The sequence below is a fragment of the Dermacentor variabilis genome, chromosome 2, assembly GCF_050947875.1.
Source record: "Dermacentor variabilis isolate Ectoservices chromosome 2, ASM5094787v1, whole genome shotgun sequence".
Classification (NCBI taxonomy): Eukaryota; Metazoa; Arthropoda; class Arachnida; order Ixodida; family Ixodidae; genus Dermacentor; species Dermacentor variabilis.
In genome coordinates this window covers 175,691,109-175,715,059 of record NC_134569.1, presented here as the reverse complement: position 1 = coordinate 175,715,059, position 23,951 = coordinate 175,691,109, and positions in this window count along the sequence as shown.

Sequence of the window (23,951 nt, the reverse complement as noted above, 5' to 3'; positions counted from 1 at the left end):
AAAGCAACGAGTTGCCCGTCACGAACTTTATTACAACAAACATAGAATGCAGTTCGAATAAGAAAACAGAAGAATAGGAAAGCTAAATTTGAATATTTGAATCGCAAGAGCATAACCTTGAAAGAAATTTTTTATCGATTTCGGGAGTCATTACTAACACGCTTTAAAGTCCAGTATTTAAAAGAAATCCTCAGGCGCATGCTCGTGCACGCTGACAACGTTCACTCTCGCGAGCATGCACGTGAGGCGCCTCGCTACGAGTTCAAAAAATAATTGAAAGCACAGTCAAAATTAAAATTATCTAAAACAGCGCATTAGCAGCCGTATACCACAGTGTGCTTGTCTCTAAGAATTAAATCTTGTTTCATTCAGTACTGACCTTAAATAAAAAACAAACAGTTACCCATAATCGCGGCCAAAAACATCGAACTGTATCCAAGTGCGAACGAAGCCACTGTAAGAAGTCTCTCTAGCCTCTACAGCGTTGACTGCTATGTATAAAACAGAGTTTAGACACCGCGGAAGTCTACATCCTGTATGGAGGGGCGGGCGAGGAGGAGGTCAAGGCATCCTTGCAGCCGCCAGAGAGGAACGCCTTCCCTCCCTCGCCTGACTCCCGTTACCGCGCGCGCGACAGGAGACGGCAACGTCTGGCCCGCGTTCCTCTAGAGCCCGCGAGATAGAACCGCGTTCGCCGGTGCACTGTCGCACCCTGTCACTCGCACATACAGTATACGGCGCGTGGAGACGGTCTTATCGCCCTTGGACTTGTTACAGAACATCACGGCTGCGGCGACGCCGACAGCAGAAATGTGCCTGTAGTCTCCATATAATTGCTATCGCAATCAACACGCAGCTATTTAGGCCGGGCTATGCGTAGGGTAGATAACCGATCATCTAATAAAGTAACAGAATGAGTGTCACATGTAGGGAACTGGCGTCTAGAATTGCGGACAACTAGGTCGGATGATCTAATTCGGGAAGTGGAAAACATAAGATAAGGGTAGCTGGAGCAAGAGAGGGCTAATTGGCGAGTGGTGGGAGAAGCATTTGTGTCGTAGTGGACATATAGGCTGATTATTATGTTAGTGATGATGATATATCGATCCTACTATGAAATGTGTAAATATGACGCCCACATTGGCCCATTTATTTTGCAGCGGCAAGTAATCATGAAGGTTGTCGTGTTTATAATTGCTTTATTTCGCTAATAGCACATTCTAAATGCTAGCCATGGGTTGTTGAAGAGCTGTTGTCTTGTAGATGTGTCTATATATTGAAGATAATAATTCGTAGCGTGTATTAGCATAGGTGTCGACATTGCAGGGATTAGGCTGCATTATGCCACCAAAAGTGGGTGTACTAACGTACTAACGTGTACTGGGCACAGAGTCCAACATAGAAACAATGGGGAGTGGCTTTGACTAGGCCGATGCAAGGAGGACCAGATCGCCTTTATAGTAAAACTCTTGCTTGGGCTAGTTGGTTGATGCTTGAAGTAGTAAAGGCAAGGCGCAAAATATCGGGACTGAACAAGAACACAAAGGACAGGACCGGCGGCACTCGATACTGACAAGGTTAGACGGCGATCAGGTTGATGCACAAAATGGCAGGATTGGTGCGAAAGCTTTGTTGAAAGAAAGGGCCCAATGTAGAAGAAATATGCTCAAGTAAAACTCTTGCTTGGGCTATTTGGTTCATGCTTGAAGTAGCAAAGGCAAGACGCAGAAGACCAGGACTCAATAGGAACACAAACGAGAGGACCGGCGCCACTCGGGAATGGCAAGCTGAGACGGCAATCAGGTTGATGCACAAAATGGCAGGATCGGTTCGAAAGCTTTGTGGAAAGAAAGGGCCCAATGTAGAAGAAATATGCTCCAGTAAAACTCTTGCTTGTGCTAGTTGGTTCATGCTTGAAGTAGTAAAGGCAAGGCGCAGAAGACCAGGACTCAAGAAGAAGAACACAAAAGACAGGACCGGCGCTACTCGAGACTGGCAAGCTGAGACGGCGATCAGGTTGACGCAGAAAATGGCACGATCGGTGCGAAAGCTTTCTTGAAAGAAGCACGAGTTCGAGCAAGAGCAAGAAGCAAGAGCAAGAGCCCAAGCAAGAGTGTTACTTGAGCATATTTCTTCTAGATTGGACCCTTTCATTCAACAAATCTTTCGCACCAATCCTGCCACTTTGTGCGTCAACCTTATCGCCCTCTCAGCTTGCCAGTCTCGAGTGGCGCCGGTCCTGTCGTTTATGTTCTTCTTCTTGAGTCCTGGGCTTCTGCACCTTGCCTTTACTACTTCAAGCATGAACCAACTAGCCCAAGCAAGAGTTTCACTTGAGCATATTTCTTCTACATTTGGCCCTTTCTTTCAACAAAGCTTTCGCACCGATTCTGCCATTTTGTGCGTCAACCTGATCGCCGTCTCAGCTTGCCAGTCTCGAGTGGCGCCGGTCCTGTCGTTTGTGTTCTTTTTCTTGAGTCCTGGTCTTCTGCGTCTTGCCTTTACTACTTCATGCCTTCACAGGTTAAGGCTGCTGTTTAAATGGGAACAGTTCTCAGCTCGCTTTTGAGGTACCATCAACTAAAGTAACAACGTCGCGCGCCCACAGGCTCAGTGACGGTAGCGACTACCTATCGGTGCTACGGCGCAACTTCAAGACAAAAAAACGTTTTAGTCCCTGTTTGAGTATCAACCAACGCTTCGTGGGAAGAAGAAGAAACTTTATTAAAACGAATGGTCCGGCAGTTTTTGTTGTGGAGGTCTCAGGTGGCGGCTAGAGGTCCTTAGACTCGGGTGGCATCTTCGGCTTGCCGGGCGGGCCAGAGCTAATATTCCAACTCCGAACTTTCGAGAGCCCGGCGGCTCTCCTGGGAAATGCGGAATATTTGACTGACGGCGAAAGTAGGCACTCTATCAGCCGCAGGAGAAGACCCACCGCTACCTCGCTTGACCTATGTGCCCCGCTTGCGAAAGTTGCGGGCACGCTTCCGAACCGCGTTCTTCGCTCGCGGCAGCGAGACAGAACTACGTTCGGCGGCTCACCCTCGCACGCTTTCACTCGCACATACAGCGTACGGCGCCCGATGACAGTTTTATCGCCCTTGGACTTTATACAGAACCTCACGTAGTGAGGAGAGAGGGCATCGCTCGACGGTGGTTATGGTGAAAACACTTATTGCCACATAAATGCAAAGCGGAGCAAAATCCCCCAAAACGACGCAGCCCTTGGAGAGCCACTCTTATAGAGCAATGGAGAGCCCTTGAAGGGCTATCCGCTTGAGGACGTCGGCGATTATCCGGCGTTGGTCTGTAGTAGTGGAGCTAGCCAGGAGAGTCTCCCAGTATGACTGCATCGTGGTTGGGGATGGAGGGTGCGAGAAGGTAAGGCACGTGAGGAGGACGCGAAGAGAAGTCTCCCGATTTCTTCGAGAGCTTACGGGAGGATAGAAACTCATCGGGGTATCGGGCATGAAGGAGAATGGTGTGGGATGCCAGGCCTTTGGCAAAATTGGCTAGGGCGGATTTTGTGTCAGAAAGAATTTTAGTGGCAGAGGTGGACAGGAGAGCGAGCGCAATGGCTGCCTCGTCGGAAGTTTCGCATGAGCCTTTGGTGACGGAACCTGATACGAGAAAGCGGGCCTCATAGCGCCGGCGAGGACCATGCGAGAGCCTGATAAATACGTTGCCACGCCCACATAAACTACCTCAGAACTATGTCGTACTCCCTGCATAGGGCCCCAGCGCGAGCTGCCCTGCGTTTCCCGTCTTACTTGGGGTTCATATTCTTGGGGATCGGAGGAATGATAAGATGGGAATATAGGAGTGAGCTGTGTTGTTAGGTTGTTTCTGCCAGCTCCTGAAACGCGTTGTGGGCACCGAAGTTTAGGAGGGAGTTTAGGAGGGAGCTGTGCAGTAGATGTGCTGGGCGTGTAGGCGGAGGGCGACCTTCGTGCAGCTCCTGAGGAACGCGTTGACGTAGTCGCGCTACTTCTGTTTTAGGGGGAGATATGCCTACAGTGAGTGCTGCTGTGCGGTGAAAGATGAAGTCGCGGACGTAATTGTACATCTGCGGGCCTGCGCGTAGGGCGTGGATGCCTTCTAGAACGGCTGCGTGGCTAGCGTTGACAAAAGCTTTCGTTTGGTCACTAGCGGCGTTATCGACGACGTGGTGTTTGAGTTGTAGAAAGACGTCCTTGACGTAATAGTTCTACGGAAGCCGCAAGGTGGAGAAAAGTACTCAATAAAGGGAAAATGAGACATCCGCCCAAGCGTAGCAAATCGCTACGAAGGAAACCCATACGGGTTCCTCGAAAGAAAAGCTTTGGAGTTGAAGAAAAATGCGTCCTCGTCCTGAGCTCAAAACTGGGGCCACCACCTTTACGGGGCAGCCACTCTACCATTTGTGCTAACCAGGCTACTAGCCGATGACAGGGCGAAGATTTACCAATCCGCTGCAAAGGGAAGAATTTGACGCAAGAGTTCAGCAGAGGCCCACAAGGTGAGAGAAGTATTTAATAACGAAAAATGAGATATCCACCCAAAACGTAGGAAATTGCTACAAAGAAACCGTTCCTCGAAAAAAAAAACAGTTCTCGAAAAAGGACAATTCGTCCTGGTCCGGGACTTGCACCAGGGCCACCGCCTTAGCCGGGCAGCCACTGATTTTCCCATTAAGGAGGATGTCCTTGGTGGAGAAGCCCGCGTGGAAACCAATCATGTACGAATGCATAAGGTTGCTGTCCAGACACGGGCTAAGCCAGGTCTGGAGAACGTGCACCATGAGTTTGCCCATAAAAAAAGTAAGGTAGATCGGACGTAGATTAGAGGGGAGAAGTGATTTGCCTGATTTGGGAATGAAGACTACCTTAGCATCCTTGCACTGAGATTTGCACTGAGCATTCATTGAAAATGTCGGTTAGGGCTTAGGTGGAGTAGGAATCATGGTTGCGGAGCGTCTTGTGCATTTCGTCGGGACGGGCAGCTGAGGACGTAATTAGGCGCTGAAGTTCTGCCCTGACTTATGCCTCAGTGATGGGTTGGTGGAGGAGGTTGTTGGGGGAGCCTGCATAGTCGGGGTGGTTTATGGGGGGATTTGCGGGGAAGCACAGAGCACTAAGCGTCCCGAGGACGTCCTGCGGGAGACCTCGAATGAGTATATGAGTTTGGTTAGGTTGTGTCTCTCGTGTGTCTTTGACCGTGTCGAATGAACAAGATCGCGGAATAGGTTCCAAGGCTGCGGCAGGCTCATATTGCAGTCCAGCCTCTTACAGAAGGATTTACAATTTTGGCCAGAGAGAGTCGCAGCATGCGTCTCAATATCCTTGTTGAGCAGGACCAGCCGGCGACTGAGTCTTTTATTCCAGCGCTGACGCCGCCACCTCTGCTAGGGATCTACCTTGGCTCCCCTGGCGTGCACGAGATGGGAATTCGGGGCAGTCATCTTGGATGGGGCGAGTCACGGCGCGAACATCGCGCAGGAGCTGCTCGCAGTAAGTAGCTAAGAGTAGATGATGTGTAGAGTGCGGGCTGCTGGGAAGGTGCGGAACGAATCTCACTTCGTGATGGTAGCACTACGAGCGGGTCTGCGTGCTGGGCCTGCATGTAGGATAATCTCGATATTATAGTTATCACTACACCTGTTCTCATGGGTGTTATGCCCCGCAGCATGAGGTAGGCGGTGGATGAAGGTAAGGACGGGAGCAGTGTCTTTGTAGACACTGTTCCCTGTGCGCGTAGGTGAGTTGGCATCTGTGGGAAGGTAGAAGCCCGCATGCTGTGTTGCGAGCCATATCGTGCGCCATTTGGGGTCGTCGGTTGGGTAGCCTCAGGCTGTGTACGGGGCATTGAAATCCCCTAAATTAAGATGCGGCGCTAGTGTGCGACGCACTGAGTGAGCGTGAAGAGTCGGTCGAAGCTTTCGGGTGGATGTGTACGTTGAGTGTGGTGAGGCTTCTGTACTAAGTGCACTGCGGCACGAGTTTGATGAGGGAATGACCTATTTCGTGGACATCTAGGCGGTGGGAGATGGCCGTAAGCAAACGGCGTACGAAGAATGAGACCCAAGGGGAAGTAGGAGAAATGCGAATGACGTGCACATAGTTATGTAGAGTGAGATGCTTGGAGCGCGCATGCAGCGCGAGCCCAACGGGGCCATCTGCCCGAGCTATGAACTGGTGAACCCGTCTGCGCTTGGAGTCAAAGCCTCAACAGTTATACTGCCAGGCTAGTTTGAGGTGTAGTCAGCATTTAAGGTTTCGTTTGCAGCGGAGGGGCTGGAGAAGGCGCGGAGCTGGACCTTCTTAGTAGGCAGCATGGTAGCTCAGGCAGTCGCGTGGTGGGCCACTTGCTTCTTAAATCGCTCGTCAAGTTGGCAAGCAAATTCGTCTGAACGGGTACTGAGGTTGGAGACATGTGTTATGACCTGGATGGCCGTCTACAAGCCGGCCTCAATTTTGGCCTCCACGAGTAGATAGAATTGAGCGGGGGGTAGGACTGCGGTTGTCACGGTCGCAGTTTTCACCGTCTGTGCTTGTGTAGTCGGGGAGGTAGTGGGAATCACGGCCTATTTTTGGCCGGCGATTCGCGAATAGGGGAAGGTGTAGTGGCGCCTGGGGCCGCTGTCGTCGAGGTAGGGTTTGCGGCTGCTGGAGGGCATGCAGCTACGACTAAAGACGATGGTTGGTGGCGTGGACGGAGGCGAGTTGGGCGCGCACGTGCAACAGTTCTTCACAGACGGGATTTGTGGAGCGCTGGCAGACTACGCTTGCCCAGCTCACCTCATCAGTGCAGGGGGTCTCGGGGGAACTAGAGGTGGTGGTTGCCTCCGTTGGGTTCAGGAGAGGAATCGAGGTTTGGGCTTGGTACGGTTGAAGGGCTCTCTCAGTGCTGCAGGCTGCAGCGCTGTGAGGGATTCCAGGGTGAGCTGTGGGGCTTAGCGTTTGCGGCCCGTTGAGTGGCTGCGCTATTGGGGTAGAGCCGGGTTGGTGGGAGCCTGGTTGGCGGTTGCCTCGACGGCTCGCTTGACACCCTAATACCTCTTCTTGTCGAGGTATGGGGTGTAGTAGTGGGCCTAGCAGGCTCTGTCAGCCATCCGGTGTGCTTTGCCGCAGATCTTTCAGAATGGCGTGCAGGCGTGGTCTTCGGAGAGGTCGACTTGGTCATGGCAGGGGAAGTGGCGTTGCCTGGGGGCCTGGCACACGCCCGCGCGGTGGCCGATTACACCGCACTTACGGCAGTGCTCGATCTTCTTTTTGAAGCACTATCACATATAGAGTAGGGAGGAGTAGTAGATGTGCTTGGGCACCCAGTGTTTTTAGAAAAGTATGATAATGGACTCTGTCGCGCCCATGCGCCTAAGTCGAGGAGGGAGCGTTCCGCTCTTGATTAAGACGACCCTGGACACCTTCGTATGGGTTGGCCAGAGGGATCCTGTGCACCAGTATGCAGGCGCAGGCTTCATGGGCCACTTGGTAGGAGTACGCGTCGTAGGCAGTGCCTTTGATGACTACGAATTTGATGGCGAGGTAGTGGAGTCGGCGTTGTGGGTCGGGAGTGCTGATGCGGACGGAGTGTTGGAGAGTGTTGAAGGTTATGGTGTCTCGCTTGGCCTCATGGTGTCCGGGGCAGGTGCTTGGAGATTAGCATCGCGAAGCACAACGCCATTTACGGTATGAAGTTTGAGGCTGCCATGGGGACGGAGGTTGATATTATGATCGTCGACGAGTAGCTTAGGGTGGCTTAGGGCGAAGGGTTAGAGCGGCCGAGGCCGGTGCCCCGCCTGGGCTTGAGGCGTTGATAGCTGCTTACATTTCTCGGCAGCGGCGGGATCCGGAGTAGTGGTGGGGCGGGAGCTGCGAGTCCGAGCTTCAATTGTTGCGCACGGATAGCCAGCCATTGGTAGAAGTAAGTTCTGACGGCAATATGTCTTCTCCTTCTACTACAATGGTTTCCATGTAGCTGTAATAATGGCGCCAACGCACGAGATCGTCCTTGTGCGCAGCTGCGTCCCTTGCAGGGTTCGGGGTTGGCGGTTGCTGCGCCGCGAGGCCTAGCATCTTAGTGCAGCGTGGTAAGGAAAAGAGAGCACTTGCCTCTTGATATGGTAGTCTAAACGGGGAAAAGTTGGTATCGGCCGATTCTGGACGAGACGTGGAGGCTGACAATACTAAATTCAGATGGCTGGCATGAGTTGATCCGGTCGTCACGGACAATAGTTGCTGAGCGCATGTCATAGCTCGACAGAGCCGATGCGGCAATGCGACGCCAAGTATAGGCGCTGTTTTCTGGTTGCTTCAGTTATCCGCGCGGTTCTTGTCCTCGCAAGCTGTTCCCTGCGTTCTAACTAATGTTGCGTCGTTCCATCGATAGGTATCCGCTATTGTCACCGGATGTGCGCCGTTGTTACTTTATCTATTCCATGGCGCCTCGCGCGTGTTCTGACCTAAAGAGTATATATCTTAAACCTTGGCTCCTGAGGCCCTGTACCAGAAAGCAGGAGTGCGCCACATTGCTCCCAACGAGGTGTCTTATACTGCGATAGCAATTATATGGGCACTCCAGACACATTTCTGCCGCCGCTGTCGCTGTGACGTTCCCGATACGTGAAAGCAAGTGAGGGTGAGCCGGGGACGCGGTTTAATCTCCCGTACGTGAGCGAGGAACGCGGCCCAGAGGTGTGCCCCCTCCTGTGGCGGGCGAGGCAAGGGGGTAGCGCGGGAACAGGGGCGTTCTTCTCCGGCGGCTGCTTGTGTACCTGGATGTCCTCTTCGCCCACCGCCCCGTACAGAGTCGAGACAACCGGGGCCTCTACTACAGCGTGGGTCACGCGAATCGCGGATGCCGTCTTTGGCGAACGCCGTAGGCACGCGTCGCCGGCGCGTGTGTCATGAAAGCGGTCGTGGACGTGGCCAAAGTGCGCACCCGCGCGGGCATAATCGTCAAGGCGATCTGCGATGCTTGCAGAGGGCGCGTAGTGCTGTGCTTTTGACGTTTCGTTCGCGTTGAAGCGACAGATGCACGCAGGTGAATTTGCTCGCGGCTGCTGCGGCGATTCCTAACTCCAGCGTTTTCACAGATAGTTTCCGGTGTCATCGAGCGAGATGTGTTAATGTTTACCCGTGAGCGTGTGACGCCCTGCTGGTTAATTTAGTTAAAACACGTTGGCGGGCTAGTTCGTTTGAATCCATAATAGAATGTGTAAGCGCGACTGAACAAGTGCGTAGAAAGAAGCAAACACCCAAAGACAGTGCGGCCTCTGTGTGTCTGTTTCATTCTACGTCTTCGTTGCGTCACGCTTACATATTCTATCATTTTTAATTTACTTAGTAAAGCGAATGTTTACAAGTTCATAGGGTCCATAAATATACTATCCTTACTTTGTGCAGCTATCTATTAATTTGCTATGGCACTCGGTGGTTGGCTTTTAGGGCAGAACTGCGAATTTTTTTCTTGAGTAACAATAAAGTTTATTCTCTCTCTCTGCACTACTGCCGATATGTTTGCCTGGAGTCGCGTCTAATTGGTATCTTAGCTGCCAGAGAAGCACATATGTTTTCCAGTAAACTCGTGAGCAGCGTTTTGGCTTTTCATGCCTTTCGCAGCATAGAGACGTTCATTCTCTCTACTGTTGGTGAACCCCATTCTAGTGCCAAAATAGAGAACGCAAAAATTACTTTAGGTGAAGTTCTCAATGCCAACCATTCGCAATGGCCAGTTATGCAATTCTCCGCGCAGTCCTTTGACTAAACATTATAATGTTCGAATCATTATATCGGTATTGCCTGTTCGCCGTGTGCTTTCCAATGCAGTTGGGTACGTGCGGAGCGACAGTCTTTTTATTAGGACCCAGCGCACAGTTTACAGTGAATGGGACTGTTGCAGTATTAAAAATATGACGATGCCTGTAGCCATCGAAGTATAGCGTTGCTTGTCTCGTTTGCACAAACATGTGATTGATGTCAAGTTATTGGCAATTTTATAATTACCGACCTTCAACGTGCTTCCGCTATTATTTCTTGCTCATTATGTTCTGAAGCACTTGCAGACCAGCTAGAAGAATGCCTTGAAGGTTGTTGTCCAATAATGAAACGTAGATTTCTATATTTTTTGCGAGAACTACGCTTAATTGTTGCCATGTCGGAAGAAGCTGGGAGTGAACGGTGATCAAATTAGATTTGGTGGTGGAGGCTCAGTCGTTCGACGAATCGATCATGATACATTTTTCGACGCTTCAAATTGCCTATGTTAACCGTTCTATCCCAATTGGCATCTACATTATTAAGATAATCATCGTTGTCATCACCATATTTCTTGTCGATTCACGCACGAAGGTTTCTCAAGAAGACCACCGATTACCCTCCTATTGCGGGAGCCGATTTCTTGAACTGCCTGCAAGTTTATTGATTTAATCGCAACCCATAATTTGGTGTTGTTATCAACTGCACTTTAATTCCTTCACACTGATTCTGTTACATCAAAATACCGCAGATTTCGTGCTCTATGCGTTTGATGGGTTGCGCAGCTTCCTCTCAACTCAACTAGCATACCAGCGACACCCGTTTGGTGTCTAATACTTATCCTGTCTTCATGTCCCTTAACTTTAGATGTGTCATAGCATCGAACCGTGTGTGTTCTTAAATTTCTTTTTAGCTTAAGCAATTAGCCTTCCTTGGGAAATTTAGACACTTTTGGGTGACCGCAGGTATCTGGCGTTTTACGGTTAGAAGTTAGGCTCCATACCTCGAATAAGACCCGCACACACAAAAAAAGGATCGCACACATGATCTTCTGCAAGTAGCCTACATAGAACGATTTTTCTAACTTTGCAGAAATAGGTTTCTTGGCGATCGTAAGTTGGGGAGAAATTAATAATATAATGAATATTTAGGAATTTTTAAGTTTAAGTACAATATTCGAAAAGAAGGAATGTGTTGTTTTTGACTGGCATTGAGCTACCTATATATATAAAAATTTTTCGCAGCCTTCGAAGAATTATGCGAACGAAGAATATCGCTGCTATGCTATTTTTTATTGCTGTAAGCTGTCCCTAGAGATTGTATACCCTCTGAAGTCAAGGGAAGCCATCCATGAATACAGTGATACGGCGTCCACCAAATGTTTGACTATAACAACAAAGAGCTCCTATAAAATACTCGTTTACGAAATTTCGAGTGCTCGTCAAAGACTTCAGCGCTGTATATCGATGCTGAGTCCTGCATTACGGCGTGCCCTTTATGGCATCACATTCTACGGAATCACTAAAACGGTAAATCCCATACCATGTTTCCAGTGGGCAATAAGCACAACTGCGCAATGGTTCTCGGTGTACGCGATTGTACAATTGTTCGTAGAGCTGCCTCGACAGTAAAGCATGTTGGCAATTTTTTCTGACTTTTTTAAATATCAGTTTGAGCAAATGCATTACAGTTTCACACAAAAACACACAAACCACAAAACTGGCTTTCAATGAATCCTCATGCACAAGCTGCAAGGTTATTAGCTGATATAGTTCTCTGCCTACCTATATGATTATTCTCAGTTTGTGTCCACGTCCATTTCATTCATTTCATCCATTCATTTTCATTTATTAATACTGCTAGCCCATATTGGGCGTTACAGGGTGGTAAATATTTGTTACAGTGCAGGAAATACACTCTCCATCTCAGCCTTAGGCACGTGCATACAAAAGAAATAAAGATATGCACAACATGCGCCTTACAACAAAATACGGATGCGGAAGTATTTTCCAAGAACAATATTTCTGAGTAGCTTCACTAGAGTACAAAAGAACTGCCGCGGTTAATTTGGTAGGTCAAGGTAAATATGTTTAAATATGTTATAACTATATTAAGGTTGAATTAAGTCCAAACGCTGCAGACATACAGGAATGCAGCAACTAAGTGAAAAATTTCACCAATATCTGCGTATGAAGCCTACAATTGTCACAGCGTGTCATTAGTTCGGGGGATATCGCATCACAAGAATCCTTCACAACCAGCCTAAGGAGTTCCTTAGGCATCGATACTTGACGCTGTAACAACTAAATAGTCCCTTAATTCTGGCTTCGCGCAAGTACGTAAATCAAAAAAGCTTGAAATGACCTATCAATTCTATTCATTTTGACACACGCACTTGTTTACCTTTTCTCGGGTGAATGCTTTTCTTCGTCTAATAAATTTCTCTTAGCGTTCGACGCGCCCGCGTGTATTAGACGTTTCTCCAATATTATCCATACTTGTTCCCTTTTTCTGTTGTCACCGTAGCTTGTGTAACCTCATTGCATGTGTGAAGCGAATTGTGTAGCATGTTCTGGAAGACACGCGGGCATCGGTGATTGCTATGAAACTCATGTATAAGAGCCTACGCGCTTGACCGGCAGTTCAGATTTCGACGACCGCCTGGTGTGTTCGCCGCTTTTGCTGTGCTTTGAGTGTAATATGCTTTTGTCCGCAAACGTTCCCCAATAAGAAAGTTAGTTTCGTCATTCACAGTTTTACCGCTGTATCATTCAGTCACTACTACGTGGCCATATAACACGGTGCCCGGAATTAAGACCTTACCGAAATATACAATACGAATCTTTCCGGGAAATCGACAGACACTTATTTTGAAAGAACGCAAGGAGGACAACATTTTGCTGCCATCAGCGATGTGTCCTCTTTTTTCCGTCCGGTCAAAATATATTTCTACTGATTTCAGCGAAAGTACGAGCCAGGTGGTCCAGCTGGGACCCATCGCATACTACCAACGGCTTCCCAGCGTGCTTTTTTTTGGCAGGATAAGTCACCTTTGCGTATACGTTATGAGTTATATTAATATAACTAATCCTAACTGCGAAGAAGACAATAATTAATCATAATTAGTCGGCTTCAAAAATATGTGCGCGAATATGTTTACCTAGGTCAATTCCTCAGAGGAGACTGAAAATGAGAAGCAAATTTAAAAAAGAATAAAAACGGGTTGAAATGCCTACGGCACGCGTTACCAAATACTGACTGTAGATTTAGCTCTGTCACTGAAACGAAATGTTTAAAATGATTGCATTCCATCGCTGCTCACACATGGGGTAGAAACTTGGAGGGTAACAAAGCTCAAGAACAAGTTCACGACCGCACAAACAGCGATGGAACGAAAAATCTTAGACGGAAGGTTAAGAGACAGGAAGGCATTAGAAGGAATTATCAGAGTGCAAACCGGGATTGCCTATATTCTAGCTGCCATTAAGAAAAAAATGGAGCTGGGCAGGATATCTATTGCGTAGGTTAGGTAACAGGTGCACCATTAAAATTACAGAATAACTGCCAAAGGAAGGGAAGCTCACGCAGTCGTGGATGACAGAAAATCACGTGGTGACAGAAATTAGGTGACAGAAAATTAGCTCAAGAACAAGTTAATGATCCCCCAACGAGGGATTAAATGAGAAATGTTAGACGTAACGGTAACAGACAGGAATACATCAGAAGGAATGATCAGAGAAAATCCGGGATGGCCGATATTCTAGTTGCCACTAAGAGAAAAAAAATGATGCTGCGCAGAATACTTATTGCGTTGGTTAGGTAACAGGTGCACAATTAAAGTTACAGAATGACTGCCAAAGGAAAGGAAGCGCAGTCGTGCAGGACAGAGAGGCAGGTGGAGTGATGAAATCAGGAAACATGCATGCGCAAGTATCAATCAGCACAAGAGAGAGCTGAGTTTAGATCCCTGGGAGAGGCATTCATCCTGCAGTGGACATAAAATAGGCCATTGGCGCTGATGATGATGATCCACATATGCTGTCAATTTGTTTTCTATTTCTCTTTAGGCTCTATCCATACACTGAGTGATATGTATATGGGCATGTCCTTGTCACATTCGAATATTGTTTATACTGTGGAATTTCATAAGATCGCTTGCCCGGACTAAATTATGCTGACACATGTTTACTGACACTCCTTCACCTGGCGCTGTAGTTGCATAGGCGCTGCGCTTTTAGGCCCAAGGTTGTGGAATCGATTTCCGGCCGTCGTTTCCACATTCATAAGGGGACGAAGTCCCAAAACGCCCGCGCACCGTGCATTGGATGCACGGTAAGGAACCTCAGGGTCGCAATTTTATTTGGAGTCCCCCACAACGGCGTGCCTCATAATCATATCTTGGTTCTGGTGCGTAAAACTCCAGAATATAGGGAATTTGCTAAGATATGCAAAGATATGCATTGTCAATCTTTCAATAATCATGCAAGCACCGATGCGCTTTGGGCTAGTGCCATTCTTCCCAAGAACCGCTTATAGACACGCCTACAAAAATAAATTGTAGATTAACTGCGCAGTTTAAACGGCATTGACATTCTCTTGATTGCCGTCATGTGTCATTACCTATCACCTAATTTGTACTTGCACGAAAGTCTTCAAAGTCCTAAAAATTATTTTTTTGGCATGCTATTTCAACATAACCATCAGTGGTGTGGCTTATACATTGCTCACAAGCATTAGCACAAGAACGCCTTGACCTAATACATGTACCTAATACAAGGTAAAGCGAAGGAACAAAATGCTTACCACCCCATGGATAGCACTGTGTTGCTGTTAGTGTTTAGCCCTGGGTTTGGTACAGCGACTTCATTTCGAGTCTGACAGCCAAAAACATAAAGATAAATAAATAAGTATACGCTTGATCCAGGCGGTAAAAATGGACAAAATTGTCTGCTTAAACAAATAATACGACAGTTTACAGTATGTCTAAACCGTATGAACTTAAAAAAATCACGTTTCCCCGTACACTAACACGACCGGTTATTCCTTACGTACTTATTTTACTGCTTCCAAAATGTTGCAAAACAAACTATATGCACTGAATAACCTGAAATGTATTATCAGTTTAACAACGCACAACATAGTTTAATAAGGTAGAAAATCATATTGATTACACCCTCTTGTAAGTATCGCAATAAATGTGGTTCATGGTTTAAATTCTAAATAAAATATGGTTTCGGAGCCGTTTAAGTAGCAAAGTTAGGGCTGTCATCCTTTAATGCATCCCGATTTTGTCGAAATGCTGGAAATTCGAGTTAATTCGGGAATTTCGTCGCCGGTTTTCGACGCTCAGTTCACGCACAATCGAAACGGAGTGCACCGGTAGCACAAGTTAGGCGGCCCGCTATCGCATCAAACACAAAGATTTCAACGATGATTTCAAAGAAAAGTAAGCCACGCCGAGTGAACAATCGCAATCCTCAAACAATAGCTTCTGCTTCCTCGGACGGTTCCATCAAGCTCATCACTGTCCCGGCTACCTCTACTGGTGTTCCATGCACGGTGCCAAATAGAGCAGCTATCACCTTCTGTGGCAATGGTGGTCTTAGCTTTGCTACAATGTTGTCAGTGGTACAAGGAATTCAGGGGTCCAGTTTAAGAGCTGAGTTATCCGTGTTCAGCATGGGTATTTTACCTTTGGTAAAAGTTCAGTATAGGTATGAATATACGAATATTGTTGGAACGTCAGTGTTTGGATGCAAACGCAGCTGGAAGTCTCGATAGCAACTTAGTTGAGCGATTACGCGTAGCAACAAGTGCGGGTTAACTACGCTTAAAATTTAACAGCACGGATCTCAAGTGAGAGCAGCTGCACAGATTCGGTTATACGGTGTACTGACGGTAACCTCTATGCAATAATTGAGGGTGTAATCTCTGGAGAAGGCGATGATGCATTTATTGGAATCCAAAGCCAGAATTTTTTAGCTGGAGCACATTTGTAGGCGACTACTAAGTAAAACCATCAGCTCTAAAACTATGGGGGTTTGCCCATAACAACATGTGACAGCAAATTCTTCTGAAGTAAATATTGTGGAATAGTTTCATTTTAATGTATCTAAATTCTAAGACCTACAGCGAGGATATCTGCCTAAATGCTTCCTGCGAGCAAGACGAAGATGATGTTGCTTATATTGACCTTAAAAAGCAAAAGAGAGCGAATATTATACAGAATATTATTTAACTTAACCTACGGTTTGCTCATAGCTGCTTTGACAGGAATATTTATTTTGGTAAAGATATGTCGATAAATAAAATCAACTTACGCAGCTACCGCTGTTAGGTTATACCTCCTTGTCCTGTATTCCACTTCATGTGTATTATTGTCCAGCGTTATCTGTGTCGCCATTTCATACGAAATGTTAGTGTTGTTGAAGTTCCGATATCGATCATACATTTCTGTGCCATTTCCTGCAATGAACTGCAAGGGTTCCCAAGCTACACTAACCCGCACCGTTATCCATTTCCTGTGACGGTCTGAATCTGCATAAAGAAACTTCACCAAAACAGAGAAATATGCGGTATCGTTACGGGTATCAGTTGTAACATTCCTTAAAATTTTTAAAGCGTTTGAGAGTTAAGCATCCATGTATGACACTGTATGGTATGCTCATTCCTATTAGTAGAGAAATGAACAAGGTATGCATTTCTACAATGCGAGCGTAAAAGCTTGCGCCTCGGTTCAAAAAACGATTTTGTTTAATATTACCACGTCCCGCTTTTACAATCATTGCACTTTATGCGCATTGCCGGCATTAATGCTTCTGTTCCGTGAAGGACCACCTTCACCTTGTCAAATTATTAATGCATTGCCACCGTTTGCTGCATGACACGCAAACAAACGACTCGGTTCATTGTATGGTGGTTCATATGCCCACTATCTTTTTTTCTTGTGGCCAACCACTACTTCATTAAGAGTGCGAACCTTAATGTAATTACTGTAACGCCCCATCCACACTAGCGGAAAAAATTCACGCGTCGCGCCGCGGAAAATACTTATTGTGTCGCGTGAAGAATTCGTGCGGGGCGCGTTTTTAGAACTGGTAGTAGGTACAGCGGGGCGTGGTGCTTTTCACGGCGCTCGACGTTTCTGCGCAGGCGCGAGTAAGAGCGGGGGCGAGAGAGAAAATCTGGGGGCCTTTGCTTCTTGAATATGTGACTGTGCCTAGGCGTCACGGTGGAGACGTTTCTATGCGCGTGTAGCGTGCGTTTGTCCATAGGCGTGCTGGCATGGCGCAGGGGAGTCGAGTTTGTATACGCTCCGCCGCTGACTGCACGCGCGGTGAGGCAGTGGGCACGGACGCCCCATCTGGTGATCACTGTCTCTGAAAGGGCAAGGTTCTGACTGGTCTTGTAGAAGTCGCGGGTCACTTTGTTAGTCGCGACGATAAATTGCATTTTTTACAAGCACTGCTCCAGGAGTACACATGTATCCGGCAAACCGAGGCCTCAGGGGAGCACCTGAGGTTATATTAAAGCAGGCGGCGCAGGATCTGCGGGGAACCCAAGCGGTAGCGGGGGGATCAAAGCTGGAAGCAGGACTGCTCTGTGGGTTGGGGCTGCGGTGGCCAAAGGCTGCCAGAAGGTGTTCGCATAAAAAATTGGCTATCCACGACAGCAGACAGCCAATCTTATACTCCCTAGGCACGCGCAGGCTTCTGTGAGCCCCAACTCACGGACCAGGGGTGCTATGCAGGATGCGCCGAGTTTGGCGAAACTCGGGATCTTCACGAGCTCTGGCGACACCCCAAGATGAAAGCACAAATCGCACCGAGACACAGTTTATCTTTCGACAAGCCTCCAGTTTCATTGGTTTATCTAGATTCACTCTGGCTGGCTATCATTCCTTGGGCGTTGCCTTCTGGGCGGTCGACAAACTGGGGCTCACGTGATCATACCGTCGGTGCATGGTCGAGCCTTCTTTCACTTGTTTGTCGTTCCACCGAGTGCATTACATGCACAAGCGAGTTATAAAACAAACGCATTTAGTACAATATTATTAGTTAGTTTAACGTGGTTTAGAAGCATTTTAAAACTTACAACATGTACACTGAATGTGCATTAGACTAATTTGTAATTTAGTACGCTTCGCATTATACCGCGAGGGAACGCTGTGGTGGCGTCATCACATCCATTCACCGGGCGAGCATGGCGGCTAAACATCGAAGAGGCCCAGTGTAAACAAACTCGTACGAGCTTGCAGTGCGCGACTTAGTGATCAGGCTTGACGATGACCACTATTTCTTGGATAGTTCTGTTCCTCCGTCAGCAATCTTTCCGTGCACCCCGTAAGACTCCCAATAGCTTCGGAGATTTTACAGATCGCAACGCGCACCTACTGTTCACGACGCAGTGCTGAACAAACAACTTGTCCGGTGTTGCTTCTGCGAGTGCGCCGAGTTCCTCCGATCTGCGTGACTGCGAGCGTCACGAACATTACATAGTGTGTGCAAAAGGCAGACAGCCTATATAGCTACGATGCGACAAGGAGGTGGTAGCGACGATAGATCTCGCTACCAACACAGTGAAGGAGACATCGCCAAACTGCAGATAAGTATATTTCTACTGTTTCATATTTAGCATAATAAGAGTGCACGGATTAAGTCACTTTCGTAGTAACGAACTAAAGCAGTTTAAGGAAGGCAGTGAGAACCAATGAGTGTTCGTGCTTTTACATGCAAGTGGGCCCGCGAAAATATGGAAAAGATGAAGGTAACCTTCACTAACTGAGTGAAATTCATGAGTGACATTGAGCCCGCAAAATTTATGGAAGAGTATCTTTATCCAGGTGAAATATCAATAGCAGGTACTGATATAAAGCAGGAAACTTATACAAAAGTTTCATGGGTTGAACAGCACATGGAAGGCATTACCGAATCGTGATCGCCACGTTACCGATATCCTAGAAAAAAGTTTAGAATCATTGCATTCTACCGGTTATGCAATATGGGACACAAACCCGGAGGTTAACAAAGAAACTTGAGATGTCAAGGACTGTGCAGAAAGCGAAGTAACAAAAATTGTTGGAGATAGCATTAAGGCAGGAAGACAGTGGCGTAGTAAACCGTGGCAACTGATATGCTAGTTGAGATAAGGAAAAAAAAAGGAATCGGCAGGCAGGCCATGCACGTATTCGATCACTTGTTGCCAATTCATAACAGGTGATTACATAAGCATGACAGAATGGATGTCAAGGAGAGAGAACTACAGCCGAGGATGGCAGAAAATTGCGTAATGGTACAAAAATATGATGTTTGTAGGCATAGGATGCAATCAGCTCGTATAAGACGGCATTGTAGGGTGAGGCATTTGTTCTGCAGCGAACAAAAATAGGTTTGTGGTGCCGACAGCAGAGACTCGTGAAGGTGCGGGGCCACCTCAGCTGCTGGCACACTAATCAACATGACAATTGGCTCTGAAAAAGAAAACCCCAGTGATGAAAAATAAAGCAACGTTGTCCCGACACATTGTTTTATTATGCATACTACATAAAGGTTTCCACAGTTAAGGGCACTTAGTACTAATAGTGCAACGAGCACTTTTCTTTGTAAATAATGGTTTGTATGCGGCCGATTCATTCCAATACACTTTTTTTGCAGCAAAACATTCTGCTGCTGGAGGCACTCAACTGCCTGGTGGCAGTAGGCGAGCGCCAGGCACGTGCTCTTGAGAGTGTGGCAGAGGTCCAAAGGGCTGCTCTGCAACAGTAGTATCGGTGCCCTCACTGCTCTCCTGTTGAAACCACAAAAGGCACCTTATAAAGGAGCTTTCAGTTTAATATTTTGTTTATTATTCAAGAACGAAAATAAAATTATTGCAGTAAACATTGTGCTGTGCATATTAGGAGACTTGTAACATGCACTTGGTGTCCCTTCAAAATAGGCAAAAACATAAGACAACCTGTGCCACTCTTGGACCATGTAAATAAAAAATACACTAATGCAGCATACACATTGTGCTGTTTGTTCTTTCTATGTGCAAGAATACAGTGTGTGTTGATTAGCCACAAGATGAACGGTGTGTGTAATTCACAATGAAGACAGGAAACAGCAGGAGCTTAATAATGCTATCACTGTGCATATGACTGCAACACTCCCCGATTCAAATGTGCCATTACATGCATGTTCGATACCACATATTCTTTAACATTGTCTTATAATTGCATGTACTATATTTCACACATCTTAAGCCCTTCAATAGCACACTTCTGATGTATCCATTTTATAGGCCAAATAATTGTACACTTTGTCCTTTTGTGCTGTATGAAAAGCAGCATCCTTTACAGTCGGATAAAACTTCAGAAGACAAGAGAGGCCCCGCCCAGATGACCAAAGCGCAGCAGCTGATTGCCTCCACGTCTAAAGAAATAGTCCCTCTCCAACGAGCAGGTATTAGTCTGTCTGGCGGCACGATGTCAGTCTAGAGTGCGTGCCCATTGGTGCAAGCTTGTGTTCACCTGCCTTAAAGTGCAGATTCCGCAGCCTCCTAAAGTTGTATCCGACTATAGAAACACGTAATGCCTAGCACCAGTTGCATAGACTTCTGCAACTTGCAACTTGATAGCACACAATGATCAGGAGCAGAAATCTATAAAGGCATCCCAGCAAAGCTGGCTGGCCACACTTCCATTATGAGGGGCTGTAAAAAGGTCTCGCCAAATATTCCCATGACTTTCTTGAAAAAGAGGTGGTGTTTGGCACTTCTTTAGAATCAAAAACAGATTACAGTGAATGTTGTGTAGCACGTCAAAACAAACTGAGCTTGGTTATCTGCACAGCATGTAAAGGGAGGTTGTGCTTCACATAGGATACAAACTCCTCTGTCCAGTACAATTTTGAGGCCGGTATGGCACCTATTATGTCAACAGCGTCAATATACAAATTACACTTTTCACAGACCATTGATTTCACCATTATTTTTGTATGATGGTTCTTTCAATCAGTGCTTGTATTACATGAGCAGGTGGATTTGAAAGCAAAGCTTTGTTTGCAAACCTTCCGACTTCCATAATTGTGTGGCAAGGCACTGGCATGTTGTCGAATAGCTCACACTTACTCGGTCCTGCACCAAAGAAGCCGAATGCTATATTTCAAGTTGGATCGCACAACAATTCAACGGCACAGAAAGAAGAGTAACACACACAGCAGAGCATTCTGCTGTGTATTTTTCTTCTTTGTGTCCCATCGAATTGTTGTGTAATTAAACTTCAAGCTTCCATACCAATACACCCAGTCTTCAACCTCACCAATGCTCTAGTTATTAGGCCACAATGGTGCACATCTTTGAAATTTCCTAACACAAATTAGCTCTCCAAAAAATCACAAGTGTTAAATTTTGCAGCACAGGTGTATGTACGCACGTGCCATATTCTTTACCACTAAACTCACAGGAATCAAAGGGGCAAGCATTAACCAGCCTTGCTGCTGCCGTTACCATTATCATCATGACACCAATGGAAAGACAGTGCCACGTTTCAGTAAAGGGAGTGCCGAAGGGAAAGGTGTGACAGCGAGGGCTTACAATAAAAATAACGGTTACGAGACATGTTCAATGCCAATATATGCTGCATGACACTCATCCTACTTTGGCACTGCGGTGAGCATTTACTCTTTTGAGCATATCACGTTTTGTGTAATCATTGCTCTAATGCTGTACAAGTGGTCTATTTGCTCTGCAATTTTTATTTTTATCATGGTGGGTTAAACACCCACTTTTCATTGGCATCTGCACCACATTTCTCCCGATATGTAATTTTGCCTTGGTGGTTCATGACATCTTCACGTACTGAGAGTTCTGCAGAGCATTGGGTGTGCGTTGCTCTACTGCTTAAGAATTAGAGCCCCATTATGAGACGAAAATATACAATTTATCCATCCAGAATAACGCGGCCCCCCAAAAAAATGAAGATACACTGAACCTCTGGCACATGCATCGACAATGAACAGAGCAAACAATCTGAAGTATTCTCTTCATGCAAGCCAACACACTAAGATTCTCAATGCATTTTCATTTCGCCACACATGCATAGGCACAACAGGCTTGGTGCAACATCCACATCTCGCGCTGCAACAAATTGTGCAATGCCTCGCTGTTTCATAGTGCGGCCGATAGATTACGCATAACCAAAATTCAGCATTGTGCATACTAAGTAACTTCACCAATGAAGAACCCCAAGTTCTTTATGAGATTAGGATTCATAGGTTACTTCACACAATTTGTGATATCCATTTATCTATTTGTACTTAATTAACCTCTTTCCCAAGAAAATGAGCCATTTGGAAGGCACCCTGACAGACAAGTAGTACAATCGGCAAAAAGTCATCAACCAGCGAAAAGTATCATAAGCAGCCGCATGTGAGATGTCGCTAACACAAAATTTAAGTCGGCAACACAGAAGTGACAAATTTGGCAATATGGCGTGTCTAAACATTGCTTCAATGTTAATCACAGTAACGCTGACACTGAAGGCGCCTTAATTCCTACGTACGTTCCGTCGACACACCCGACTACGTTTGTAATGTTCCCACGAAGTAGGAAGCATTCTTTTATATATGCCCGCTCAGCCGCAGTATTCTGGAAAGCTAGCCACCGCTTACGCACTGCCGCATCGATAAGCGCGTCAGACACATCTCTGACACAGTGGCTAACAGTAGTTTGATGGTGTCCAATGCAACGCTCGGCGCCGACGCTTCCCTGAAAACTCCCAGTCCCGTTGAAACGGAGGGCACAGATGACTTGCTCTACGACGGTGAGCGAATGAAGCCCGCCACGCTGTCTCCGCAGACGAGAGTCTTCGCCTTGCTCGTCACACAGCCAGCGCACTGATGTCTTCGACAGGCGAAAATGACGCTGAAACTCCCCGTCGGTCATGTAGGTGAACGGGTCCGGACGGTCATACTGCCGCTTGCTGCCGCTGGATGCAATGAAACAGGCTGCTGCTGCCGCCGCCATGTTCCCGAGTTGAACTCGGAGGGGGTTTCGCGATGTACGAGTTTAGCACGAGTTCGCCTGTCAATCAAAACCAGAGGTCACGCCCCGCGCGAGGCGTGTAACTCTTGTGCGCGCACCCACTACAGTTGGGCCACGCCCAACTTATCTTCCGGCAACAGCGACGCGGTGTCGAGCTGAGAGGCATCAACAATCTTGACCGCCGACATAAAACACGCACAACGCACTGTCATCGGTGATGTACTGAGCACCACTATCAAAAACAAAGCGTCGACTGTCGCTGGCTTATGCATACATCTTCTCGGGCTGAGATGGCCCCACAATACGGTTTCATTGCCTGCATTGTGGCGCGTAGCACACACTAAATAATTATCGGCACGTCACTGTAGCTGCTTGCAAGGCGTCGATGCGCCGAGGGGGACGACGATGCTGAGGAGTGCGTATTGCAGCAGTCGTTTGAGATGGCTGCTCTGTCATCGGTGATGAAACGGAGCCACAGCGTCGTTAAAACGATCAGCGTCCGAGAATCACTCGCTCTCCTAGACCAAGTGCAATGGCATTTCTTCACAAGCACTGCGCACTCAACAGTTCCAACACCTTTCTCCGTTCGAAGTCTGATTTCATAACTGCACACAAGAGCCCTCACCTGCCAAAATGCGAGTGCTGCGGTGTCGTTACGATATCCATCTGCGATCGCTGCTGGCTCCAGCAGAGGTAATCCGCCAGCACGTTCGACTGCACAACACACTCATATACTGCGTACATGCGCTCAGAGGCACCTTCACTGGGCATGCGATGACAAGCGATGAATTTTGTCGCTGGGAAGCACGCACTTTTCGCAAAGTATCGCAGAGGCTTCGCGCACAAAGATAAACTGGTACATTTTCACTGAACTGCGTCACTCCGCACTCTAAAATAACATGCCGCCATTTTGCAGCGACAGCCGTTGTGTCGTTTTTAGTTGGTAAAGCGGGGGCCTTAATAGCCTAGTGAAGCGCCTGCGATGAACAGCCGTACCGCGGCGCTGCGTGTCTATTCCCCTAATAGAGAAAGAGTGGCCATGACCCTTCATGGATCATGACCGACTTTATTGAGAATAGCACTGCAGCGCCCCTAGGCGACTTATCCCCGTATAAACGCCCTCGTGCGTGCGACCCGCTTCAATGTACCGCTTCTAAGCTTTCGCCTCACTGTCGCCACTCGCGGCAAGAAGTG